Source organism: Balaenoptera musculus, chromosome 9 (assembly GCF_009873245.2).
Source record: "Balaenoptera musculus isolate JJ_BM4_2016_0621 chromosome 9, mBalMus1.pri.v3, whole genome shotgun sequence".
In the NCBI taxonomy this organism is placed as follows: Eukaryota; Metazoa; Chordata; class Mammalia; order Artiodactyla; family Balaenopteridae; genus Balaenoptera; species Balaenoptera musculus.
The window spans coordinates 13,425,697-13,438,714 of NC_045793.1; positions in this window are offsets into that span (position 1 = coordinate 13,425,697).

The following is a 13,018-nucleotide window of genomic DNA, read 5'->3' on the forward strand; positions in this document are numbered from 1 at the left end:
CTCCGTGGCATGTGGGATCTTCCCAGACCAGGGCTCGAACCCGTGTCCCCTGCACTGGCAGGCGGATTCTTAACCACTGTGCAACCAGGGATGCCCACATAATATTTTTTTTAATTCTTTTTAATTAATACATAGTATTTCAACATTTGGATACATTGTTGTTTATCCCTTCATTGTTGAAAGATTGGGCTTTAAGATTTTAACTAAAAAAAAAAAATTGAAGATCTTTGAAGTCGTTTAGGATTATATCCTTAGGGTTAATTTTAAAAACTGGAATCAGGGAAAAAAAAAATCTAAGGTTTCAGATGCATATTCCCAAACTGTTTTATTAAAAGCTTATAACCAATTTAACATTCTCACCATCTGTATAGGATAGCCTTCTCACCAGCAGTAAGTAACTTTTTTTCCCCCAATTTCTACTTATTTAATTGCTGGCAAGATGGTATTTCGTTTTTTCAACTTACATTTGATTATGAGTAAAAATGCTTTTTCATCTATTTAGCCATTTTAATTTTCTCTTCCATAAAATATTTGCTTGTCTTTTACTTGTATTTTTATCATATTTTCTCAACTTGCTTTTTATGTTTATTTTTGCCTCTAAAATTCTATAACCTTATCTAAATGATGAAAGTAGTAAATCATTTTAGAAGGATGATATTATAGTAACTGGATTCTGTTGATATTTTGGTGGTTTTCTCATCAATCTGATACATGCTCTTTGTGGATTAAGAGTCGTAATCCTTTGATTTATTTGTTCCAAATACCTTCATGGTTTATTTGCCTTTGTACTTGGTTTATGATATGTTTTACATTTAAAAAAAACAAACAAACAACAAAAAACCTCTTGTATGGTATGTAGTTGAATCTCAGTCATACTACTGGAGAGCCTTCTATCAAATCATCAGAAATTCACCTGTATTTATTTCCTAGGAATTTTCTGTGGTTTCATTTTTTATATTCTTTTAAAATTCACCCATAATTATTTTTCCATATCAAAATATACCAAAATCTTTCCAACTTCAAGGTCTTCACCAAGGCTGGTCCATTCACTCATCACCTAACCCACTCCCATTCATCTTCCTTCTCTCAGCTCAATGGTCACTTCACCCCAGAGACCTTCCCCGGGTCATTCATCTAAAGTAGGTTCCTCCTGTTACACTCACCCAGAGCTCCCTTAATCTTCATGGAATTCATTAATAATCTGAATGTTTCGCAATTGTATCTGTAATATAATACAAGTTTGTAATTGTATTAGTGCCTGACCCCTCCCCCAACTATGATGTTCTAAATTCCATAAGGACGGTGACAATGTTATTCTTTTTCCTATAGAATACTCTTATCCTTATATAGATAGTCATAAAATAAACACTATTATAGGGTTGAATGAACCCTGAACTTCCTCAACTTTCTGCCCTCCCACGCACAAAATTACTCACATAACATGACTCAAAGGTGAAAATGCACACCACCCTCCTCCACTGCAGGCTGTGGGACACAGCGTTCCCTCCTCCCCTGTAAGGCTCATGCATCCACCTGCACTTTGCCAGGCACCCCCTTCTCCCTCTCTTTGAGAAAACTGCCTTATCAGTCAAACCCTCCCTCCAGCGATTTCTCCCTCCATCTCCACTGTCTTTCTCTCTTTAGCATATAAACCTACTCAAAATGTGTCCCCCTCAACACAGATATACCCAAACCTACTCCTTCCTGATCTTGCCTTCCCCACTACAATTTTTAAAATCAATTTTATTGACATATAATTTACATACAATAAAATGCACCCAGATTGGTGACTTTTGATAAATATATACATTCCTGTCATGACCACAATGAAGACATACATAGATGAATTTGAGGAGACAACTTTTTTTTACAATATTGAGTCTTCCAATCCGTGAACATGGCATTTCTCTCCATTTATTTAGGTGTTCTTTATCTCAGTAATGTTTCTTAAGTTTTAATTGTACATGTCTTGGACACATTTCGTTAAATAGATCCTTATGTTTTTCAGGTTTTTAGTACTCTTGTAAATGGTACTGTTTAAATTTCAATATAGAACTATTTGTTTCTAGAATACAGAATATACAGAAATACATTTTTTAAATATTCAGCTTGGATCCATCAACTCTTTTCTCCAAATCTCTCCAAGGCTAATTGAAATTTTTCACTTACAGAATTATTTATTCCAATTACCAATGCTTCTGAAGCACTAAGAACTGATTATATAATGAATAGTAATTTGATCAGATTGTTTTGCTAACATCAAACTGATAAGCACTGAGGAAACCAGAGTAGGTGTGAGTGGTAACTTTGAAACCTGCTGTATGCTGAGATGGAGAGGTTAAAATGGGCCGCTGGACTATCAGTCAATTATGTCTCAATGAAGCTGGAAACTAAATAAGTAAATAAAAGGTTAAAAAAAAAGAGAGAGAGAGAGATGAAAAAGATGGGGAGCTAGAGTGAGTAGCAATCCAAGAAACAGATGAAAGATGTTGAAGAAAGGAAGGGAGAAGATGCCATACCATAGGTACATTTTACATTTTCAGGGAGACCCCCGGAGACAATCACTGTACCATTGAAATCCTGCTCTCCCATATTAATTCTTTCTTGAACAAGGAAGGTTACAAGTAAGAATTCTGAAGCAAACTTATGCTCTGAGCTGTTTTTCCATTTTTGTTTTATGCCCAAGGACTATTTCAAAAGATTGAATCCTCATTCAGTTCAAAATCATCTCTCAAGTCCGGGTCTCTTCAATCAGACTGTCCAGCATGTTATCTTCCAGACCAGCATTTCTCATGGTGTGTTTTATAGCGTATTATGTCAGAGGAAAGTTAACAGTTATACACACATACCAAACAACAACAATAACAACAACAAAACAATGATTCCACGAGCTTGGGAATCACTAGGCTAAACATGTGTATTTATATTAGATTCAATAGAACCTTTGATATACAAATGAACATACAAATTTCCAAAACGGTGATATAGTATATAGGGTTTTATGTATTATTAAGTTGGGAATAAAAAAGACTTCTTGACTTCAAGTATGGTTCAGTCAGGTCATGTGGCAGAAATACTCCTAGACTTTGAGATAGGAGTCCAGCTCCTTTGTTTACTTATGTCATTGGGGGTGGTTACTTTAAATCTATGAATGACATGCTCTTAAAGAAAATGCAGATTTTAAAAATCCACTGTGATTTGCATTAATTAGGTTAAAAATATTACATACAGAGATGGACCTAAATTTTATAATAAACAAAGGAGAGAGGAGTTGACATTATAGTTAAGATATTTAATGCATATAACAAATGTAATAAACTGCCATCTGCATTATAAAAATTCTCAGGAATTGTAGTTCCTGCATTAGGCACAGCGTGATCCAAGCCTTTAGGAATACAGTTTGTTGGAATAGGATAGAACCAAGCTGATTGGTAGGAGAATATCAATGCAATTGTGGCAAAACCAGACAAATATCAAAAGAAAGGGGGCACTAAGAAGCAGCACAGCAAAAGGAAAAGATCACTGCATCCAATCCGGGTCCTTGCTTCCTTTGTTGGCCATTTGACCTTGGGCATTTAATGGAGCCTTACCTGCTGTAATTGAGAAATGGAAATAACACTTGCTCTGCCTGGGGGTAGGGGCTGGGTCGGGTTCTCTCTTCTACTTCTCAGTTCTGCACTTCTTTGCACAGCTTTAACTTTTGATCTTGGCCTCACTGTCCAAAATTGCTCAATATCCCAAGCTGCAGAGAGATAAGCACAAATACAAAACCCTGCTCCTAACTGTATGCATGTAATTGCTGAGATTAAGTTCTGTGACTTAAAATTCTCTGACGTTAATTCTAAAGCTCTCCATTTATTCATTATTTCCACATAGTCTCTTATCCTGAACCTTAAGAGGAAGGCTTTAATCCTTCCAGCTTTAAGCCAGGGCCTGAAGCCCTCCCTGGTGGGTTGCTTTGGTAGCACAGCCAGCATGAAGGGCACACCACTAGGTGGCACTGAAGATCTGGCCGGAGAAGGAGAATTGGGGCTAAACAGGTCCACAAGCGACAACTTTCCTCTGGGTCTACTGGCTGGCCCCAGGTTGCTATTTTCTTTATTGTCAGAGACCTTGGGGATGTCCTGGCTTGAATCTGATACAAACAGTCCCTCTGCAGTGCTTAGCAGTCCGTAAAGGGGATCTTGGTCTCGGCAGTAATATCTCCCGGGCCTTATCACAAGATCATTAATGACTGGATCTTACTGCCTCCTCCTTGCATCTTCCCTGAGTCCCCAAGTCTGGGGGCCTACCCTGTGTTTCCTCACCCATTCATTCAAGCATTTATTGCATGCTCTTACGTGTCAGGTTTGAGATACAAGACTTGAGCACTTTTTTTCTTAGTTGACCATCAGCACCAGGCCCAGGTACTATGTGCATCAGGCCCTGCGCTTAGGGGACCAAGTTGCTGGCAGTTGAGCTGTGTTTCCAGGAGGGAGAAGAAGAGCAATATCCAGGTTCTTATATTTACAAGCAGCCCATAATCCCTGCCCCCTCTGAGACACACCGCCTGCATGAAATGCCACGAGAGGGGAAATGCAACCTCTCTGCCCACACACCACATCAAGCTGCCCTTTGCACCTTCCTTTTCTCTTTCATGGAGCTCTTGATATTTAATTAACTCTAATACAATGCAGTCTTTGGTCTTTCTTTTTAAATAAAATGTCTGCTGGGAATACGTTTGTAATGGAATATTTTTCAACCATGAAAAAGAGCTCTCAAGGAGAAGACCCGGAGCAACTTGAAAGACATATTACTAAGTGACAGAAGCCAATGTGAAAGGCCACACACTGTATGAGTCCAACTCTATGACATCTGGAAAGGCAAAGCTACGGAGACAGTGAAAAGATCGCTGGTTGACAGGGTTCTGGGGAGACAGGAGATGAACAGGGGGAGCACAGGGGATTTGTAGGGCAGTGAAACCATGCTGTACAACACTGGATATATGTCATTAAACATGTCAAAGCCCATGGAATGTGCAACACAAAGAATGAACCCTAATATAAACTATGGATTTAGTTCATAATAATGTACCAGTATTGGCTCGTCGATTGTAACAAATGGATGCAAGAATTTAATAATAGTGGAAACTGCAGGCGGAGTGGGAGGCCTATGGGAACTCTGTACTTTCTGCTCAATTTTTCTGTACACCTATAACTGCTCAAAAAATAAAATCCATTATTTGTTTTAAAACATCTGCTGGGAAAGGCCTCATATTTATATAGTGCTTTACAGTTTCCAAATCAATCCATTTGATTCTCAGAAGAGCACCATAAGATGAAAAGGACTGGTATTGTCCTGAGTTTACAGATTTGGGCATCAAGGTCAAAGAAATTGAGTGACTTTTCAAGTTCATGTAGCTAAAATACTGCAGAACAAGGACTGGACCTCAGGTCTTCTTATCCCAGATCCGGAGCTCGTTTCTCTATTCTAGACTCTTGCAAACAGGGAAATTCGTGATAGTCCTCTATGCTCTCTAGTGATTATTCTTTTTTCTCCCAAGGTTCTGGGTGAGCCCAATTTGATAGAGATATATACCATAAATTATAACTCAAGACTTCACTTTATGGCTATTTGACACAATTTAATGCAAAAGTTTCATGAATAAAAGGGCATCTTTAACATACTTTTTTCGCCCAACTCTACCACCAATTCTTTCCTCCAGAGTCTTGGAAACTTTGCTTCCTCTCCACTTTTAGGATAATTCATTAGAGCAAGAATGAAAGCAGAGAGACCAGCTAGAAGAGGCTGGGGACACTTTTATAGACTATAGCACTGAGGACTTGGGATTGTTCTCCATAAGAACCCACAGCAGATTGTGATGGGATCTGAGCCTTCTAGGAGGATTGGTCCAGAGCAAACCAGCATCCGCGGTCAGATGGCTCAGAACAAGTCCTCAACAGCGACACCTTGTGGTAATGAGACTCAACTGCAGTAGAAATCAGATGAAATAACTTTTCTCTCCTCTTGGGTATGGAGACCATACTGTCTCCTCTTGGACACTGTATAAACCTCCAGAATCCCTGGGAGGGGAGTGAAAATTCCCAAGAGAGTCACCTGCTTTCAGCTAAGTCGTCCTTTAGACACTTGAGCAATGAATTAAAGAAAAGAGGTGTGACCATCTTGCACCCTGACGTTGTGGAGCGGTTCACAACAATTGCACTAAGGAATGTAATCTGGAAAGAGACCTTTTCAAAAGGACTGAAGTATATTGGGAATGTCCGTAAAATGACCAGGGCAAAGAGGGTAAAATGGAGGCATCATGTTTGTGATTCTTATGTGGTGACCGTCCCTGGCACACTAAATACTCTCCAGCCTCAGGAATGCCAGTGGAACCTGAATAAATATAGATGTGGTCAGAGAGGGGAAGACCAGTTTGGAAAGTTATGAGATCGTTGGTGAAATGTCTCTGGAAATTTTTAATTTTCCTATAAGAAATGAAGACTGTGGTTTAGGAAGTCACGATAAAAATAACATTTTCGACCCACAGCTGGGGGACCGTGGTGAGCAAGAGAGGGGCAGCCCCTGTCTTTCTGGGTCTCACATTCTGAAGGGAAAGACAGACATGTTAATAGGAGCACAGACCCAGTGGAAAAGACAGGTATCGCGCTGCTAATTTCTTCACGCTTGTCCAGCCCTCCTGACCTCTGATGTTCCTGTTCCTCAGCGCTTGTCCCAGGGCCCTTATTATGCATTGAGTTGTGTCCCCAAAAGGTGTGTTGAAGTCCTAACCTCCAGCACCTCAGAACGTAAGCTTGGTTGGAAGCAGGGGTTTTGTAGACATAATTAGTTAGGATGAGGTCATACTGGAATAGCAATGGCCCTTAATCTACTATGGCTGGTGTCCTTCAAAGAAGAGGACAGAAAGATACACAGGAAATGGAGGGCCCCATGGAGACACAGACATGTGAGTGGAGGGTGCCTTGTTTTCTTTGTTTATTTTTTTAAATTTATTTTTGGCTGCATTGGGTCTTCGTTGCTGCCCGTGGGCTTTCTCTAGTTGCGGCGAGTGGGGGCTACTCTTTGTTGCGGTGCGCGTGCTTCTCATTGCGGTGGCTTCTCTTGTTGCGGAGCACGGGCTCTAGGGGCGCGGGCTTCAGTAGTTGTGGCGCACGGGCTCAGTAGTTGTGGCTCGCGGGCTCTAGAGCGCAGGCTCGGTATTTATGGCACACGGGCTTAGTTGCTCCGTGGCATGTGGGATCTTCCCGGACCAGGGCTCCAACCTGTGTCCCCTGCATTGGCAGGCGGATTCTGAACCACTGTGCCACCAGGGAAGTCCCTGGAGGTTGCCTTGTGATGACAGAGGCAGATATCAGAGGGATGCATCTCCAAGCCAAGGAATGCCGAGGACTGCCAGCGAACACCAGAAGCCAGAAGAGGCGAAGAAGGATTCTGCCCTGCAGGTTTCAGAGGGGGCACAGCCCTGATAACACCCTGATCTCCGACTTCTAGTCTCCAGAACTATGAAAGAATACATTTCTCTCGTTTTAAGGCTCCCAGTTTGTGGTACTTGGTGACGCCAGCCCTAGGAAACGAATACAGCCCCCATTCTGCTTCACCCTCACCCTGAGTGACCTTGTTCATTTCCATATTTTTAAAAACCATCCGGTTGCTGATGATTCCCAAGTTTATACACTAAAGCTGTATTACGTGAACAGTGATTTCAACTTTACCCACGTGGCAAAGAAAAAAGTCTTCCTTCCTCCATTTTTCCCATTTCCGCAAACCAGACTTTGCTTTCCAGTAACCCAGAGAAGATGTTGCTGGGGGTGAGGGGGATGTGAATAGGGGCCGCAGTGCAAAGAGCAAAAGAAGTGGACCCCGGCTTCTGGCTTCCAAAGGCTCAGGTTCAAGAGACAGTAGAGTTTTTCAAAGGCAGTTTCTAATTGTTTATACTTTGGCTTTACATGCTGACTTTACACCTTAACCCTGAGGTCAGAGGAGACTCCATATATCCCCAGCCTACACGTCATCTTTCAACTCCCAGCCTGTATAACTGACCACTAGACACATCTGCTTGAATGTCTCACAAACATCTCAAACAAGCATCTTCAAAACTGAACTCTGGATTTTCCTCTCTAACCAGTTTCTCCCCGTCTCTGTTGCCACCACGCTAATCTAAGCTATTACAGTCCCATCGTGGGATTCACTGAAAGTAGCCTGATTGCAAACCCTGCTTTCACAGTTGCCTCCATAGGGTCCATTCTCACATAGTGACAGTTGCGTCATAGCTGTTCTGGTTAAAATCTTTAAAAATCTTCCTAATATCCTTACTGTAATCTAAATCCTTATTAGGGCCACGTGGCCCTGTGAAATCTTGCCCCTGCCTACTTTTTCCAACTTCACCTAGGTTCCTCTCCGCATCACTCACTGCATTTCAATCATCCTGGCCTCTTTCATTCTTCTCAAATACGCTAAACTTTTTCCCACCTGATTGCCTGCCCCTGGTGGAGGGAACAGCATATGTGAAGACACTGACATGGCTAGCTGCTTCTCAGCCTTTAGGTCTTAACTTCAAAACATCTTCTCAGGGGCTTCCCTGGTGGCGCAGTGGTTAAGAATCTGCCTGCCAATGCAGGGGACACAGGTTCGAGCCCTAGTCTGGGAAGATCCCACATGCCACGGAGCAACTAAGCCCATGAGTCACAACTACTGAGCCTGCGCGTCTGGAGCCTGTGCTCCGCAATGGGAGAGGCCGTGACAGTGAGAGGCCCGCGCACCGCGATGAAGAGTGGCCCCCACTCGCCGCAACTGGAGAAAGCCCTCGCACAGAAACGAGGACCCAACACAGCCAAAAATAAATAAATAAATAAATAAATAAATTTATAAAAAAACACATCTTCTCAAAGAGGCTCTTCCTAGCTCCTGAGTCTACAGTAGGTGCTCACACTTCTCTCTCACCATACCCTGCTTTTTCCTTTGAGTACTTCTTATAATTTGTTATTATATATTCATTTAGTTTTCTTATTTATTGTCTGTTCCACCTGTTCACCTCCTGCCCAGACTATGGGCTCCTTGAGGACAGGGACCTCTGTGTCTTGTGTATCGGAATATATTCAGTATCTGGCACTGTTATGGACTGAACTGTGTTTTCCCAAGATTCATATGTTGAAACCCTAACCCCAAGAGTGACTGAATTTGGAGACAGGGCCTTGTCTTGGCTCAGGCTGCTATAATAAAATGCCATAGACAGGGTGGCTTATAAACAACCAGAAATTTATTTCTCACAGTTCTGGAGGCTGGAAGTCTGAGATCAGGATGCCAGCACAGTTGGGTTCTGATGAGAGCCCTCTTCCAAGTTGCAAACTGGCGACTTCTCATTGTATCCTCACACAGCAAAAAGAGAACTAGCTAGCTCTCTGGTCTCTTCTTATAAGGGCACTAATGCCATTCATGAGGGCTCTACCATCATGACCTAATAACCTCCCAAAGGCCTCACCTCCAAATACCATCACAATGAGAATTAGATTCAACATATGAATTTTGCGGGAACACTAACATTTAGTCCATAACAGGTCTTTGAAGAAGTAATTAAAGCTCTAAATGAGGCCATAAGGATGGGGTCCTAATCCAATATGATTAGCATCCTTATTAGAAGAGGAGACCAAGACAGGGGAACCTGAGGACTGGTGGCCATTAGCCAGACAGAAGGAAATAGTGTATGCAAAGGCCCTGAGGTTGAGAGGAGCACAGTGTATTTTAGGATCTGAAAGGTGGAGCTCAGAGAACAAGGAGAGAGGTTCTAGAAGAGGCTGGTGAGGCAGGCCAGAGCCAGACCAGGCAGGGCTTCTCAGGCCACATGCAAGAGTTTGGAGTAAGGGCAATCCATGTTAAGGACAGAAATGACAGGATGAGGTTTGTGTGGCAACAAGATCCATCTGGCTGCTCTGTGGAGAGTTTGTAAGATGGGGTTGGGGTGGGGTGGGGTGGGGTGGGGTGGGATTGGGGGGAGGTGAGGATAGATGTAGAGACACCAGGAGTCCACAGGAGGCAAAGTGAAAAACCGTGGCTTGAACTAGGGTGATGGAAGCAGAGATGAGCGGGTAATTCCAAAAGATATTTAGAAAGATGTGCAAAAAAGAAAAAGACCAGGTCCTTGCTCTCAAAAACCTTACTTTTTCTGAGGATGGAAAGCCATGCAGAAGGTAGGAATGGTAGTAGATAAGGGAAGGAATAAATAGGAAGAGGAAGGAATAGAGCCTGGCCTAATAGAATCCTGAAAGTATTAAAAATGGAATTCTGAGGGGTGACACTGTAAGAAGAGGAAAGTAAATATTCTTGTGCCTAACGCTGTTCGTCTGATTACCTTACAAAATCCCCTTTGTAACGCAGAAGCCCCAACATGTATCAGTTCACTACTGGAAATAATATTTTGCATTAAGAGTTTTGGCTTTTAGCCCACCTTCATTCAGTTTTAGATCTGATTTTTTGCTACTCAACAGATCGTACTCTTGGTTGCCTTTTAATTATTGGATTGCTGTTCGTTATCTGCAGTATCTGACTAGCAACCTTATTATAACAATTGCCCAAGACTCAGAACTGCACAGGGCACAATAAAAATCTGCAATAATGAAAATGCTTAAATTAAATAAAAATCTCCTAACAAGTAGCAGAGCATGCTGGAATGGATTATATGAGTCACTGACTGTATGAATGATTTATTTTGGAAGTTATATCAGCTGAAGAAGATCATATTTTGATCTCAACATTCAATACTCAGGCTTGTCCTAATACCCTCATCACAGAGCCTCTGAATGAAATAGCCTCAGGCAGAGATTATTAATCTATAAATAAAACCCTGATGGTCTATTGGGATTTACGACTACTGTTTTTAAAAATATTTGCTAGTGGCTTTAATGGTTGCTGCATATTTCTTTTCAGTGTCCCATATCTGTTTTTAACTGTGTGTGAGTGAGTGTGCGTACTGTGTTGTAAGCTTGCTAAACTAGCCATATTGTGATACACAGGCTAGAATCTGCTTCTCGTTCTTATTTTTTTTAATACACTATTAGATTCCATTGATCTTTTTTTTTAAAATAAATTTATTTATTTTATTTATTTTTATTTTTGGCTGCAGTGGGTCTTTGTTGCAGTGCGCGGGCTTCTCATTGCGGTGGCTTCTCTTGTTGCAGAGCACAGGCTCTAGGCACACAGGTTTCAGTAGTTGTGGCACTCGGGCTCAGTAGTTGTGGCTCATGGGCTCTAGAGCACAGGCTCAGTAGTTGTGGCGCACGGGCTTAGTTGCTCCGCGGCACGTGGGATCTTCCCGGACCAGGGCTCAAACCCGTGTCCCCTGCATTGGCAGGCGGATTCTTAACCACTGCGCCACCAGGGAAGCCCATCTTTCTTATTTTTAAAGAAGAATAAGAAAAGAAGAAAGCCTTATAAAACATTAAAGAAAATCCCAATTTTGTGACTTGAGAATGCAGAATGGTTTTATGAATGGAAAACTAGAGAGCTATGTTCTAAATTCTATTCCTCCTTTACTAGAGCAGCACAAAGGAATCGCATGGCAAGAGATCTCATCAGACACTTCCCAAAAGAGGAGATCCGAATGGCCAGTAATGACACGAAAGGGTACTCGACCTCCTCAGTAATCAGAGAAATGCAAATGGAAATGAAAATGAGATGCCTTAACAGAATGGCTAGAGTTAAAAGGACTGACTGACGAAGCGCTGACGAAGACATGGAACAATGGGAACAATCATACATTCCTGGTGGGAGTAAAGTTGGCATAACCATATTGGAAAACTGACAGTGTCTAGAAAAGATGAACGTGGACATACACAATGATTCTACTTACAAGAACATCATCGTATTAGTTTTCTATTGCTGCCGTAACAAATTACCACAAACTTAGTGGAATAAAACAACACATCTTTTTATCTTAGGGTTCTGCAGTTCAGAAGTTCAAAATGGGTCTCCTGGGTTAAAATCAAGGTGTCAGCAAGGCTGTGTTCTTTCTGGAGATTCTAGGGAAGAATCCTCTTCCTTGATCATTTCAACTTCTGGAGCCCACCCACAGTCCTCGGCTGATGGTCCCAGAGCCAGCAACAGTGGGTGGGTCTCAGAATGCATCACTCTGACCTCCTTTTCTGCCCCCTCTCCAACTTCCACATTTAAGGACACGTGTGATTACACTGGGCCCAGCCAGATCATCCAGGATAATCTTCCTATCTTAAAGTCAGCTGATTATCAAATGCACTTCCATTTGCTACCCTAATTTCACTTCGCCATGAAATGCAACATATTCATAGGTTCTGGGGATTAGGATGTAGATATCTCTGTGGACCATTAATCTGCCTACCACAATGGCTAACAGAAATGCATGCACGTGTGTATCAAAAGACATGTACAAGGAGGTTTAGAGCCTAGCGTAGGTAGTGTCTTTACCGGCCAAAAAGTGGAAATAACCCAAATGTATATCAGTGGTAGAATAGATTGTTATATAATGTATATTGTAGTATATTCATATAACAGAATCCTTTATGGTAATGAAATACATTCAGTTACAGCTTCATACTACAGCTTAAATGGACCTCACACATATGTTAAGCAAGAAGCCAGACGCAAAACATGTACCACAGGATTTTATTTATATATAAGTTTAAAAACAGGCAAATGTGTCAATTATACCTCAGTAAAGCTGGGGGAAAAAAAAAAAAAAAAAACCCAAGCAAATGTGGTGCCAGAGTCTAGGTAGTGGCTACATCTATGGAGGAAGAAGAAAGGTGATGACTGGGAGGAGAACTAGGGCTTCTGGATGCTTCTGGATGATTCTAGGTTATGTTCTGTTTCTTGACCTGAGTGGTTACATGGGTGTGTTCATTTTATGAAAATTCACTGAGCTGTACACTTTAGATCGGTACACTTTTCATATCTGTGTTATGCTTCGATAAAAAGGTTTTTAAAGTGACCCACCTACGTTACTTTTTCTTATTAAATGTTTTTAACTATTGGTCTCACGTCACTGGGCAGC